Below are 16,328 nucleotides of genomic sequence, written 5' to 3' on the forward strand. Positions count from 1 at the left end.
TCCGGTTCTTATTTTCGCTTTTAGTTCAAGGCTTGAAGGCATGCATAAGTGTGTGAAATGACTTACCATAATCGAGATGTTGAACATTGCTAGGCACAAATCAAGGATCACGGCTTGATCCGACACGTTTGAGCACCGATCTAGTACCAAACTTGGCTCGAAAACGATTCACCTCAATACTGCATCGAGACCATGATAGGATCGGCCCGTTGTGACATATTCACCAACCTAGTGCCAAACTTGGCTCGAGAACAATATACCTCAATATCGCACTAAGACCAAGAAAGGACTAGCCAATCGTGACATGATCACCGACCTAATACCAAACTTGACTTGGGAACGATACACCTCAATATCGCACCGAGACCATGATAGAACAAATCCGATGTGATCCCACATACATTTCAAGGCCGACGAAACCCCTTTTCAAAGCTCGGGGCATGAACTGGAGCATGCACTCATGAAAACGGTTAGAAATAGTTTTGTAATAAAATAGCAAGTCTTCACAAAAGCGCTTTTCAAATTGGTTTGTATCAAAGAAAAAACCAAAGCATATCAAATAAACACACAATCTGGCTTCTTCCAAAGCAACTCAAGCTAAAGCACAAGCCAAAACTCATTGAACAAGAATCGAACTTAATCAAAGAATAAGGTCTAAACTTATCCAAGTAAACACAACCAAACCTCAAACAAGAACACAGTCACAACATTTCAATCAAGGACTCACTACATGCTTGGATTAGCATAACACAACACCCTAACCAAATATTAGTAAGTTCTACTTAGACTTTCTAAGTCAGTGGCCTTGAATTGGCGATGATGGCAAGGGCGGCAACAATAATTCCTAGGGAAGAGGCGCCGAACTCTGATAAGAATAGAGGGAGAGAATGTGGTGTGTTGTGGGAATGAGGAAGGGATACCCCCCTATTTATAGGCTATCTAACTTATTCTCCAAGTCTTAAAAGTCAAGACTTTCTCTCTAAGTCAAGAAGCATTAAATGCAGGATGACTTGGTCATCAAGTCTCAAGGTAGGGTAGGACTTTAGCTTGGTAGCTTGGGATACCTCAACATGGCATTTAAAGACTAACTCCAAGCTTGGGTGTGTGACTCTCTTGTCCTAAGGTGGAAAATAATTTTGAGCAGCTTCCGAAACCAAGTGTAGAAAATATGTTGTAAAAAATATCTCAATTAACATTTTTCATGAAGGATGTTAAGTCCAATTCGTGCTGTAGAAAGAGCCATAAGTCGCCAAACATATCACAAAAATCCGTCCATCCAACAGATTCAACGTTCGTAAAGAGGGACCTTTTTTGAAATCCAATTTTTTTCGAAACCCTTTGAAATTTTTATATGTTATAGACATAGATGTCCTTTAAAATTCCATTAATGAAGCATATTTAAATTTGAAAGGGAATTTAAAAAAAAAATCATGAAGGTAACTTGATCAGCGTTTTTCCTACATAGGCAAGTTCTAGGCAATGAATGATTGGGCCTTCGTCCCAACCCATTTGATCTCAGAAAAATCTGAAATTTAAGTAAGTTGTATATCAAGATGTTTTGAACAAATTTCATGAAGGAAGTTCATTCAAATTAGAATAAAAGATATCTGTGTAAAATTGGCAAATAGCAGAGATCCAATAATTTCGAAAATCAAATGTGACAATTTTAGTTGGAAAAAATGAGGCATCCCACCTGGTCAAGAAGTATTAATTGTTGGGCATCCTTATCTTTCAAGTTTCCAACTAGGTCTTAGGTTAGCTTGGACACTTCATCTTGGCATTGAACAACTAGAAACCAAATATATTTAATGCGCTCTTATCTTGTCCAAGAAGGTTTGACTAGCTTGCTCCTCCTTCCAATGGACATGTAGTCCCTTTCTTGGCCTCCAAGATCTCTTACTTAGTTTAGGGTTATAGCTAGGCTAGGTTATAGGGACACATATTCGTTAATAGCCCACACTTCATTGAATATATTCACATGTGTTCACATTTGTTCACACTTAGTTTCTAAGACTTAAGTGTGAACCCTCTTAATTAGGCTTAGGTGTCCCCGTCATTAATGAGCTAAAGTTCAAGTTTTAAACTTGTCTTTCAAGGTAAGAGCCTATCATGCCAAGTGTCCATGCTCCTTAAACTATTACGTGACGGAGGTTTTAAATGCAACTTGGAAATATCTCAGTTTTGAAGGCTTTGTCATTGGGCAGGAACTAATCGAGTTTGACCACGATCGATTACCTTATTTGGCTCGAGGTTCATGCCTAAGCCATGCCCAAACGAAGCCGGACGCAACCGAGCTTGAGCTCCCTTTTACCAAGAAAAGGGCTCGTGGCTAGGTCTTAGGGCTGGGGCTTGGCCCAACGATCGGTCCTCTGATCAATTCATGAGCTAGTTCATCGGCCAGTTCCTCTTGGCCAAGCTTGTGGCCAGTCCTTAGGCTAGTTGACTAGTTTCGTGCTCGGTCCTATGGCCAATCTAAGGTAGTGCATCACAAGTCATGGTCAATTTGAAATTAAACCCTATTGAGTACATTTGATCCATGGTCGATTATCGGTTGTCATGTAATTGTGTGGAATTGGCCGATTTATTTTGACTCACAATCGTCTTGGATTGACTTATGGTCGTCCACGGTCGATACACGATTGGGCGGAATCACCCACGATTGGTGCATCAACCGGGCGAAATCGAGCCATGATCATCTGTTAATTCGTGATGGTACGTGATCGTCTCACGACCAATGCTTATGGTCAAATAACCTTTCTAAGGTTGAATACTCTATAACTAGGCCTTGGATTGCCAATCCCTAAACAACCACTTGACTTATGAATGGGTGGCTCATGGCCAAGTCTTGTCATTGGCGTACCAAGCTTTTGGCCTACTGGTCGGGCCAAAATAAGGGTTGAAATCGAGGATGTTACAATCTATATCTCTAACAGCCCAAATGGAGCTCTATTTCAAGGGAGGAGGAATGGCACCTGCTTCGTCTAAAATAAACAGGGCCACCTTTTCCCCCGAGTACCTTTCATTTTGTTACATTATGGGCTTAATGTCGTAATAGGAATGATTGAAAGTTGTCCACCAGCCCAATCTAATGATATTTCGAGCTTTGACCAATCAAATTATGCAACCAATTGAGGCATTGTTCTTATTCCTAGCTCGAAGTACTTGTTAATTGTGGCGCTAGAAGGTAATGATATAGCTTCTAGAAAGTTATATTAAGATAGTAAAATTATCTAGTTTTTGAATCGGGTACATTTGGACCGTAAAAAATTTAATCCGCAAGCCAAATTAAGATAGTGACTAATACATAGCTTGCCGTAGTGGCAATTTTGTTCATTTTTTAACATATAAATGATCTTTCCATTTGAAGACTACGCATGATAAAATAGAATTATTATATGTATGATGTTTTTGATAAAAAAAAAATATCCTTTTTTTCTGGTGGAAACTTAACTAGTTCAAGAGTTTAAACCAACCAAAAAAGTGAGAAAGATAAATGAGGCATTCAAAACTTTTATTACTATATGCATAGGTGATAAAAAAAAAAAAATTCACAGATAGAGCTAAAATTATAACCTAAGTGGCAATTTCATTATTAGCATTTATGTTGATTTTGCTGACGAATATACACTTCCTCTACAAGATCGATTGGATAAGAAAATGAATATTAATAAAATGTATCTTTCAGGAAAATAAAAATAATTTCAAGCGACGAAGAATATTTCATACTCAATTTTTTTTTTTTTTTCGCGAAGGAAACTAAGGGAGCATTGAGAGGTGTCTCCTCCGTTCCATTTCCCTCTCTCCAACGTCCGTACGAGACGCGGACAATGCCCTTCGGTGTCGCGCACCGTCTCAGTTCTTGCCCCAGATTGCCCGTCAGCATCAAGCCCCATGGATCTTTCGGTTCATCCGCAGCTCTGCGTCGCTCCGTCCGCTGTTCCAGGACGGACAGCAAGCCGCCAGGTACTTTCTCTTGCCTCGGTCTATCTCAGATACGTCGTCTACGAGGGGTGCAAGTACCCTTCGGAGCCGCGAGTTCTGGCTCTTACTGGGTTCTTTGCTTGGCGTGAATTGATGCTGACGTTGTAGTTGCAGGGGCGAGATTGCAGCATTTTAAGGGCGGGGCTGCTGATATGGCGAAACTGAGAGAGTTGGAACAGAAAGTGGCGCTTCTTGGCATTGACTGTGAGGATCCCAGCAGGCCTGGATTCTACTGCAACTTGTTTTGTCCAAAGGTTGCTCATATCGCCGCGCCCGTAATTTTTTTTTTTAACTGTCGTAGCTTTCTAGAATTGCGAACTTATTAGTCGAAGTTGGGGATGTTAATTCCGAGCATGTTTGTGCTCTGGTGTCTTCTTATGCTTGAGGTTTCCAGTGGAATTCGGTTTGTGACTTTATGTGCTTCTTCAATTTCTGTTCATCGTTTTGCGCGTTGCAGTGCCGAGGGGGACAGAAAGTTGAGAGAAGTCTCTCTTTCCACATCGTCCAAAGCGGGTATGTTGTGTATCTGAGTTTGATGTACGTTTTCTTCCGGCTGATATACGCTGTTCTAGTCACATTGGGGTTTTGCTTCTCTACCTGTCTTAAAGGGAGTTCGCAATGTGGAGGTGTTTCAGAATGGAATGCGGATGGGCTGGTCAGGTAATGTGATTGTTCTTGCTTGATTATTGTGAGTTTGTGAAGCATTAGCGTGGTCATATGAAATCTTCTCATGAGTTGTTTAATTCAATCTTTTGGTTGTACTTACCTCATCTATAGGAGTAGATTTAGGAAATAATATATTTGTGAATTGTGTATAATTATGTACATTTAGAATACAAGGAAATTGAATCGGTTCACATTGGGATCTCCCATCCTGTGTTCTTTCTCAATTAATTTGAGTGCTTGGAATTGGACCCAATAGTGACTTCTCGTCTAGGCCTTTGCAGAGATGAAGGCCAATTCCACTGTACAGATGACAGAAGAGAGCCGAAGGTTGGAACCCTTGAGTGATAAGGTACGCTCTTAAATTTTGATTTGGCGTGGTCAATTAACTCTTTTAGTATTTGGGAATTTTCTGTACAATCCTGTGTTTTGGTCTTCTGTAAATTATCACCAAACCTGCATTATGAGTACTTGTGCCTTGCGGCTTTTAAAAACTTGTCAGGAATGTCTGATGTGGCATCCAGCTGGCCATTTGACACCGCTGAATCTGAAGTAACATGCTTGGTTTGTAATGTAGACAATACATCAGATTAGTAGACATTGAAACCCCAGTGCATCTAAGAGTTAGGGCTCTGGTTTGTAAGACTTGGGGGGGAAAGACTTGGAGATTGAATCTTTCACCTTTTCTTTGGGTTTGTAAAAGGTGACTCGATTGAATGGATGGATTCAAAAATCTCATCAAAATGACTCTTTTTAACATGAAGCTTCAGACATGTGAGAGCATACGTCAGCTAGCCTTGATTTAGTTAGCAATAACAATGATGATGTGCTCCAAATGCCAAATCTCTTTGTCTGTGGTAAATTTACACTGCAGAGCACAATTTGTTAATCGAAGTTCTGAGCAAAAGATCTTTTATTCACACAGTAGGCTCACAGACCGATTTCTCATGTAAACAAAGTAAAGAACTCCTAGCCTTGATCACTTGCCATCAACAATCACAACAATGGAGTCTCTAAAAATGATTGACCATGGGTGTCATTTTACTTTTAGGGTTTTAAATTTCAGTTGTGAGGGCAAATTAATGAAGCCTCTCTCTCTCTCTCTCTCTCTCGCCCCCCCCTTGATTTTTTTTTTTTTTTTTTTTGAAGAAAAAGTTCAATAGTGTTCAATTTTTGTTTGCTTTTATCTTTGGATGAGCCATGTTGGTTGCTTCTGATGAAGATGTGCTAGCCCAATATCATGTCCAATCATCTTGCTTACAAAGTTTATGAACAATAGACACATAGAGTTGGTGTTATACCGATCTACAGAGTACAAGGACTAAAAATGTCTGTCCTACACTGTGGGTCAGTAATATGCCTCATCAAAGTGTGATCAAGGGACGCTGGTATGGTAATTTTGTTTAAGTAATTTATCACATGAAGAGTCAAAACTTTCTATATTGATGTCTGATTCTTGAGGAGATTTTGTACATTAGCATTGACTGTTTGCAAAATAAAAGTTGTTTGGCACACAGCCCCATCGACATGACTCCACAAGTTTGAGTAGTGCTATCACCTTGAGAAATTTTGCTTTTGCATGGGGGCACCCAAAAATAAAGAACCTCAGTCCTTAATTTCATAGCCCTGAATTTTATCCATGCAGACTTTGGATTTTGTCCTAAGATTCAACATCAGCTAATGATGGCATTAACCACCTAAGTTGTAGCTCCCAAGTGGTTAGAATGTAGAGTTAAGAATGTGAACAGTTTTTGCTCATTTTAAAGAAAGTCGAGGTCAAGCTACTATTGATGAGTAGACAAGCGACATAATTTACTGCGTGATCGAGACTAGTCTGCAAAAGAGTACCTGCATCTATAGGGTACATTGTGCTGCTAATTTTTGGGTCAAATTGTGTTGTTGTCTTCATTTAATAACATGGTCAATGCATATTCATGGATTCTTTTTCAATGGAGGTGAGCATAGTTTAAATGCCGATAACTTGATTCTCATTGTCTTATGAGATTTTGACACATTGTGTTTGCATGGTGCTTCCTTATTGTTCTTACCAAAACTTTGACTTTTGTAGCTAGCTCAAAGTCCTTACCAATTGCTAGCATGCATCATAAACATTTTCCCAGCTTTTCCTTTGTTCTTGTTTTTTCTTTTTTTTCTTTTTTTCTTTTTTTCTTTTTCCTTTTGCAGCCATTGCTCATGTGTTTTAAGTAGTTATTATGTTCTCAGGATCAGTTGAATTGGCTCTAGTGTTTACCTCTGATATGTGGGTATAATATCCTTGTGATAAGCACTAATTTTTTTTTTTTTTTTTTTTGGGGTTCCCTACAGATTATTGGGTACATTGCGGAACGAAAAATATCAGAGGAAACTCTTCAAAGAAATGGAGTCAAACAACTATCTGGCAAACAGTTCCTCTAATTTAATTGCTTCTGCTATGATCTTGCAATGTAATTCTGGTTAGTCCGAATGGATGTCTATCAAAAGGGAAATGGGTGGCTATTACCATCCATTATTTACTTATCTACTTGATTAATTAGGATCATTTACCATCCATTATGTACATATCTACTTGATTAATTAGGATTGAATAGATGCTGTACTTGATAGGACATGCAACTTGTGGAGTTTACCTCTTACTTATGATGCTGGAACAATGGACTTAAGATTGAGATGTTGTATCAGTGCTGTCTTAGCTTAGGTATACTGGTAGCACTTTTATGGTATGGTAATCTGCCACACTCTCGTTCACACTTTTTGTAGCCTGTGCTGATAATATATTCCTTAAGAAACTAGAAGATGACAGGTTTAATGTTTATTTCTTATCTTAAATGAGTATCAGATCAGACTAACGCCTTTGAAACTTTCTTCCAGAGTGCAATTTCTTTTCCTTACAAAAGGAAAGGACAACTTGTTGGTTGCAAGTATTGGACCTTGGACAAGAAATTTTGGTAGGTAGATTCTCTCGCCTTGGTGTTGTGGAAAATTTTTGGTTAAGAGTACTAATATTCCAGCATGCATCTTAATAATATTTTGGTGTGTTGAACTGAAGAAGTGGGATTGCTTATGCATGCTAGTTTAGGTCTTCTGAAAACCAAGAAGTAAATAATTGAAGAGTGAAATGGGAAATCTTTGATATCAACAGCATTTGTGAGATTTGATACCACATATTTTATGTGGATAAAGTAAATCTTTACAGGCTGTGAGCAAAATCTAGTCCTTGGTTGTATAGGTTTTCCAATCAAGTCCTTTAACTTTTGTAAATTTTCTAATCAAGTTCTTACAGCTCCAAGTCTGATTAGCCGGAGCTGACATAGATTGTCTTTACCTGCATTTGTTAAAGAACCTAGAAAATCATTTTTTTGGGTACCTCCAAGAGGCGTGCTCTGGTAATTATCCAGTGTGCATTGAAAACCTAGGGTTTTTTGTGTATTTGTCAAGGTGACATGACATGGATGTGCTACGGATGTTGGGGCCATAGTTTAACAATTTTACTCAGTACCCACTCATACCATCTCTTCAGTTTATTTAGTACTGCTTCTCATTGAAATTATTTATGGTTTAACGGTTTAATAGAAACTATCAAACATTTTTAGTGAAATGCTAAAGCTTCTGAGAGAGTATGCATGTCTAATGTGTATATATTCCATGTATTGGTGCTGAAAGTCTTGTTTTATTTGAATATAGAAGCAGTGGCTCAATATTTAGTTTACTTAGTGGCTCAATTGTGTTTCTAGATGTAAAGGTCTGGACAAGCCAGAAGTTAAGATGCATACTAGCATCAGAAATCTGATTTCTAGTCCGAATCTCATGATAATTCATATGTTTAGAACTCTATGTGGCCTTTACTAGAGACTAGACAGATCTTTTCATCTGCATTGAAAAAATGTTCTTCATGTTTCAACAATGACCGTTTTGTCAATACCACATATCAATTTTCTTCTGGTCATGCTTCGTTATGTCAATTTAAGAGATTTCTGGAAGTTTCTTGCAAGAGTTTTCTTTCTGCTATGAACTTTCAGGAGAAAGGTACTGAAAAGACATTACATGGACTAGATGACATATCAGAAGCAGATGAAATTGTCATTGTAACTTTTGTTACTCTCTCTCTCTCTCTCTCTCTCTCTCTCTCTCTCATATTATAATGTCGGTTATAGGTTGAAGGTGAAATTGAAAAGCTCTCGTTGGAGGAAGCTGGTTTTATAAATTGAGCTGGTGTTCCTATTGGCACCCCTGGAAAAGTTTCCAAGAAAGGATTGCCTTCTCTGGACAAGGTTTGTTACTTGTTTTAGGCGTATCCTATTTTGATGTCAATTTAAAGTTCACACTTTAACATGCTGAAACTTAGGTCTTTCCGGGTTCGACAACTGACCATCTCTTATCAAGTGAAAATCTCCTAATATTGGTTGTATGCTGGTGAACCATTTGCTTTTATGGTAAACTAAGATTTCACAGTCAGGAGTGTGAAAGTTACTGACGGTATAGGAAGGTCCCTTTGCCAAAACATAAAATCTGATAGTTGTCTACTGTATTGTTTTCTCCATAACCTGAGGAATATCGAATTTTCTTGAGTTAAGTTTCCATATCTTGCTTAATTTTTCAACCTGCTTTTTCCAATTCTGTCTGGTTTCATTTATTGCCTCTCTACTGCTAAGAAAAACACTTGTGAAGCTGAGAGTTTTCATTATCTTGTTGTGTCTCTTCCTGGCTACTTTGAGAGTCTGCCAATTAATCTGCTTTCAAGGGTTAGAAATATGAAAAAGAAATATAAACTACTGTAGTTTCATGGATTTTATAGAAAAAGTTTCCTCCTTAGTTCAGAAAGAAGACTGTTGGTGGCAAAGAGGCTTTTCCTCGGAAAGCTTTGGAAAGTGAGAGTACTGACTAGAGTCTTGCATGTTGTGGGGAAAGGGAACTTGGTACCATATTCTCACCTTAGACAACTTGTGGAAAAGAGGGATTGTGCTGGTTAGTAGCCCAGACCTCTTATGGTGTTGGACTATCTCACATTATAGGAGGTTCTACTGAACAAGAATTATAGGATTGGTAGGATCTCTTTTACCTCATGTTTAGTAAAGGAATTCTTTGATCCCCTTGCTACTTTTCAGTAGATGTAAAAAGAGCAGAACAAGAGAACTCTTGAATGAGAGGAGATGCTTATTTTTGGCAATTTTGGAATGGGTTGGAAGTTTTGCTCTTTTGGTATAGTGGAAACTTACATGTGGACGTAAATCCTTTAATTGACGGTATAGATGCTGTCCTGTAACTGAGCTCGTTTAGTTTTGAGCTCCTTTTGTATATGGGTTTTGCACTCCCTCGGTGCCTTTGATTACAGACTTAGTCAATGTCATTTTCCATGTAGACTTTGACCAACAAAAATACTACATGGAAGTTGGTGAATATTTTAAGGAACGACTCCCATCAAATGGACAAGACAATGCTCTGGTCAATGCCAAGAATAGTAACATCAACCGAGCAAATTACCATTCCACTAAGCCATTGGGGCATTCACTTGCCGCAAACAAGAAAAGAAGGATTTCTTCAATTACTCTCTCCCTTTTTTGGTTGATACAGGAAGAGCGGAGTAAGAGAACCTTTGAAGAAGCAGAGCCTTCCCTTTTTTTATATTTTTTGAAAATTGGCTTAAAGGGTTATGGTTATAATCTTTTGGTGTAGTGATAATATGCATACGGATCTGAGCTTTCATTGACATAGTACAGTACATGTTTTGCCTTGTCGCTCATTTCTTTTCTGGTTTTGAGCTCTTGTCGTGTATGTCACTTGCTATTTCCTACCACAGTAAAATAGCTCTTGGTTTGTTGTCACTCATAAAACGCTTTGACCTTTGCGCAATGGAAGGAGTCAATTTCGTTCCTTGCAGGGTCTTAAACATTGGACATTCAGATCGTTGGCACATACTGGACATTGTTGTAAATCCAGAAAGACTGGCTTTTTTTTTTTTTTTTTTTTTCTGTAGTGTTTCGAGAAAATTTTCTCAGTCAAAGTAATCTGTGAATTATACATTTTAGTTCCAGTGATTATGAAGCATTTTTGGGCTTCTGCAGTTTGTCATGGCATCTTCTATAAACAGGCGCTGTGCTTTTTGTCTTCCACATGACAATCAGATATATTGTGATACATAGAAGATATTACTCGTTTTTAGAGGACATGTCGCCATGATTCATGTGTTTTATTTCTTTCTTTTTAAGCATAAAGTTTTCGTGGATTTAGTTGAATAATCCGTATGATGAAAATGTTGGGATCTAGTGAGAGAATATTATTTATAATGTGATCTCATGTGTTTTTTGGGATATGTTTTTATAGTAAAATCTTATCCTCGGGCATTGATCCACTTTTCTCTTCTAAGTGATGTTTATTTCGCCATATGGTTTCACGTTCATACTATTTTGTGACAACCGTCCATTTGGAAACGGCCTTGATAGAAGGCAGTTTATAAGGACAATTGTTCATTTACAAGGTTTAACACAATTTCTATCATTTGAAAATACACCATTAGTACACAAGGGATTGCATTAGTAGAATGCACCCATAGTCGTCATCAAATTGCCCGTACTTACTATTGAATTTCAGTGGATTTTCGATGAACACAAAGTCGAATAATGACTGAAGGTCAGATTTATTTTTATCATGTTTTCTGCATATGATTCTAATTGATGATTGAATTTTATTCTTTAATGCATGATTAGAATCGTTCGATTATGTCTAACAAGAAACCCCTCCCATACCTAATCATGTTTTAAATACGCGCAACAAATCATGTACCTCGATCAAATCATCTCTTACAATTAAATTTAATATATGAACCGCGCACTTCATATACAAAAAGATCACCATTCAAGATTAATAGTATCTATCTCAAAAATTATTCTTTAAATGATTAAAAATAATATCATTCAAATTATTATTATCCGCTGTGATTGTGGATACTTTTTCTCCTACTCACAGTTCATAAATGCATTTCTCAATTATTTTTCCAATCTCCCTACCCACGTCACAACAAAGTCGAAGTTATTCTGTGCAACTTCACCTGTGCGAGGACCATGCTCCTCATCTTGAAGAGCATGCTTCTCGATATGCTTTTACATCATATTCTTGGGGCCCTATCTCGAGCACCCAATATTCCATTTACGTGATGTTTACGTGATAAAACTTGTAGTGAGAGGTTTCTCGTGAACTCAATATTGACAAATTGAATTGAAAAATCAAGCATCTGAGATTTTGGCTAATGCGGGGCAATACGCTCAGGTTATGAAATGAATGTCGTATTAACTATCTGAAGCCATAAAAGATTCATCATTTACCATAATTCAGAGTCGTGAAAATTTTCATGCAATTTCAAGAAATCTAAGTACTATTACGGGCATCGAGACCTTATAGAATCTTAGAGAATGGAGTCACTTGGACGTTGACAATGGAAAAATCGTTGGTCAAAATAAATTATGGAAAATGTTAAATAGTGCCCATTAAGCGCGTGTTTATTGGATCTCTAAATATGTTTTGGAAATTTCGAATTCACAACTTGAGGTAAGTATTTTTTTTTTTTTAAATATGTGCCATGGAATTTGTCATTTTCACTTTTCGTTAATTTAACTAGTGTCCTAAAGACAATTATTATGAGACCCTTAACAAATAACTCCGAACGCGATAATGTTCATGTGAAGCACCATAAGAAATTCCACACAAAGTTCATACGTGGACATTGTCAAATGTTCCATTTATTACAAAGTATCATCTTATTACTGCAAGGAATACACCTAAGTTAAAATGAAAATGGTGGAATACTTTGCTCGTGTCGGACAAAATTGCCCAGATCAACCGCGGTCTTCACACACACCAACCTGTCGAAATTGTTCTTGAAGTTTTTCTTTCCCCAAGCGCTCGCTTGCTTATAACCTGTGTCGCCTTTCACGTTATTCGTTCCAATGTCGAGATCCCTGTAGTTGATATAGGCCACTCGAGGCTATTTCGACACATAGGGCGCCATATAATTGTAGAAGCTTCGTATCCAACTCACGTGCTTTGAAGCAACCTCGTCGCCTCCATCGGTCCATGCCGTTTAAGTGCTGGATCTTGTACAGAACCCCAGCTCTGTGACGGAAGGGAAGGGCGGATTCTGAAATCTTGCTCATTCTCCCGCCGTAGTGGTTCCAAATCATTTGAGCCACCCCTTGATCTTCCTCAAAGAACCTCTCCCACATCCCCTCTAAGCCACTCTCAGGGATCGGCTCCTTCACATAATCCGACTTGTGCTTGAAGAATAATTTGGCGTTGGAGCTCCTGCTGAGCAAGACTTCCAAGGGCTCTCCGCTAAACCCCGCGAAATAGAGGATCAACTCGATCCAGCTCATCTCGGTGCAGTCCTGTCTCATGACATTCAGTTCCGGGAAGCTGCTCCTCGTCACCTCAAGGAGCACGTCGACCCCACCGAGCTAAAGGGTGCTAAACGACGCTTCCATCGTCCTCGTCCCGTTGGGGCCAGAGTTGTAGCTCTGCAAGATCACCCGCATGAATAGGTCGTTGGGTAGCTCGTTCCCGATGAGTTGCCACTGGTGCACGAGCTTGGTCGCATGTTGCTCCAACGTCCTCAGGAGGGTGAACACGGTCACGGTCGACGGTACCGGGACCAGCTTGACTTTCCAGGACACTACTACTCCGAAGCTGCCACCGCCTCCACCTCAGTTTGCCCAAAAGTGATCTTCCCCCATGGAGCCGACCTTGTGCATCGACCAACTGGGCATCGATTACGTTATCAACAGCATGGCCATATTTGTGCAGCATCGTGCCATAGCCTCCACGGCTGAAGTGCCCACCAACACCAACCGTGGGGCAGACACTGGCCAGGAAGCCTAGGGTTTTGCTCTTCTCGGCAATCCTATAGTAGAGCTCGCCGACCATTGCGCCTGATTGGACCCACGCTGTTTCATCCTCCACAGTGATCGATCGGAGATTCACCATGTCAACGATGATGAACGGGACTTTGGACAAGTATGAAAGACCCTCATAGTCATGACTGCCGCTTCGAATCCTCATTTGGAGTCCGTACCGTCGGAAGCAGATGATGGCGGCTTGGACATGGGAGACATGGAGCGCTGTGATGATGAGTGATGAGTAATGGTTTCGGAGCGGAAGGATTCAAGAACCGCGGTTTCTGTATGGTAATGTCCAAGACGGAAGAATACGAATAGTTGATTGGAGTATAAACGAGTATAGAGATTGCCGTTGCGTTTTTCGGAGTGAAGAGAGAGGCGTTGCAGGAAATTCTCAGGAGCGCTCATAGCAAATGCTACTAAAGGAGCTGAAAAGAGCAGGAGACATGCCAAGTGATGATGCATGGTGAAGCTTTGCATCTCCGTTTGTAATTTCATTTTTTTGGGCTTGCATTACCACCAATACGAAGAGTGTCTTATTTAGGGCATGTTTGATAACGTTTTGTTTCGGAGAACAATTTTTGAACAGAAATAGTTTTTTTTTTTTTTAATGTTCAGGGAACAATTTCTTAATATAAAAGCACGTTTGGTAAATGCAAAAATTTATACTCCGAGAATAAAAAATGCATTTAGTAAACTTGTATAATTTTGTTGTTTCTTTTAATTTTTCAATAATTTTATTATATTTTTCCATTTTTCTTCTTTTTTTTCCTTCTTTCTCTTTGTGGCTGGTCGCCGACCACGATGGCGGTTGGTGGCTGGCTAGGCGAGCTTGTCGGAGCCATGCCGGGCCACCTGCGAGGCTCGCTCTTGCCAAATCCGGGTGAGGTCGAGCCTCGCCGGGGCCAAGGGAGCCTCGAGTCGGTGAGGCTTGTCCTCGCCAGCTAGGGCGAGGGCGACCTCGCGCCGCTAGGCGAGGTCCAGCCTCGTCGGTGGCCTCGCAAGGCTTACCTAGCCACCAAGGCCACCGGCGAGGCTTGACCTCACCCAAGAGGCATGAGGTCGGCCCGTCTGGCCGGGCGAGGTTGACCTTGCCCAAATTTGGCGAGGCCAAGCTCGCCCAACCACCAACGAGGCTTGCCTCCCCGGGCCACCGCCAGGTGATGCTCCTTGCCGTGGCTCGGGCCGATGAGCCTCATCGTGGCTTCGCGTCTTCGGGGACCAGTGACGCTTCGGCGAGGTCGCCAGCCCTTGTCGGCCGGTGGTCGGCGGCATTGGCCAAGGCGAGCGACCAAAAGAAGAAGAAGAAAAAAAAGAAGAAGAAAAAAAAAGAGAGACAAAATTGTTCCCGAAACAAGAAACAACTTTTTTTCTACTTTTTATTTCTGTTCCAAATCTGTTCGTAGAAACAAAAGTTTTACCAAATGCATTTTTGTTGCGTTTCTGTTCTTTTTTTTTCCCTGGAACAAGAACATAAATTTTTGTTTTGAAAAACAGAAACAAAATTTGCCAAACAGGCCCTTAGTGCATGCGAGGGCACGATCGTCAAAAGTCGATTTTTTGTTTCACACTTCTCTTCCAATTGGTGATAAACGTATGGACGAAATTAGTCGATTTTTGGTTCTAGATAACGACGTGCGTGGAATTTTATACGAATGTGTGCGGTTTGACTTTCTATCATCTTCCAAATAAGTAAAGCATTGATTCATTTGATCGCGAATGGTGTGAGAAGTTTCTCCTATTCATTCAGCGACGGGTTTCACCAAAAAGGGAAAAAATCTCAACAAATGAATCGATTGGGCGAATGTCGAGGAAGGGGCTCCTTTGTTGATGTTGGATACAAAAGTAGATGGCGTCAATGTGAAGGAATTGAAATGCAGGTTACTTGAATCTTTAGGCTATGAGAAAGGCGATGGGTGCGAGAATTTAAAGTGTTGGAAGAGTAAATGCGCAGGAAATTAGAGATGAAAGTAAAAGTAGAAGAATCGATGTTTTGATATGATTACAATGTGAACTTTTATATTCATCCATCAGCGCTTGTATATAAGCGGTGGTAGATTTTGAATTCACTAATAACTTCTTAGTACTATTTACATATGTTTATAAGAAGCTACAAATATTAGACACAATATAATATTCATCCGCAATGATTATCCATAAGAAGTTACAGATCTCGAGATCATAGGCATAACTAGCTAGCAATCCCGTGTTCGTGTCAATGCGCCATCTTCGTCATAGATAAATGTATTCACAATAATTTATTTTGGAATAAGTAAACTCCAAGTGCCAAAACTTAGTACAAAGAGATACTTAAGTGTCAAAAGTTAGGAAAGTGACACTTAAATACCATCTTCGGCAAACTCCGTTGAAAATCTTACGTGGCAATTTTTCATTATTTTTCTTGCCTATGTGACTTGCCGAAGAGCTGATTCGGTAAAGAAATGCAAAAATGACATCATCGTGACACTCGATTTGTATTTTAATATAAAAATTAATTTAATTTAATGATAAAAAATTAATTATAAATAAATAAATAAATAAAAAGGGGAGAGGCAAGAAGAAGGCGGCTAAGGGGCCGGCGACCCCAGCCAACCCTTCCGCCACCTTCGTTAGCCCTTCTCGACAAGGCGAGGAGGGTTCAACCCTCGGCCGATGCCTCCTCCCTTCTTTTTTTTTTTTTTTTTTTTCTAACTTTGAATGTTTTAAATAATTTAGTTTTAAGTTTAATTAATTCATTGTTATATTGATTATTTTCCATGTCATAAGTAAAACGACGTCGTTTTTGCATTTGTCTAGCCACAT

General features: G+C 39.5%; 1 pseudogene; it reads left to right on the forward strand.

Moving 5' to 3' along the window:
* Positions 1 to 3,806: 3,806 nt before the first annotated feature.
* The window catches only part of LOC120286355, a 68,447-nt pseudogene continuing 55,925 nt past the window's right edge, over positions 3,807 to 16,328 (forward strand).

This window comes from Eucalyptus grandis, chromosome 4 (assembly GCF_016545825.1).
Source record: "Eucalyptus grandis isolate ANBG69807.140 chromosome 4, ASM1654582v1, whole genome shotgun sequence".
NCBI classification, from domain to species: domain Eukaryota; kingdom Viridiplantae; phylum Streptophyta; class Magnoliopsida; order Myrtales; family Myrtaceae; genus Eucalyptus; species Eucalyptus grandis.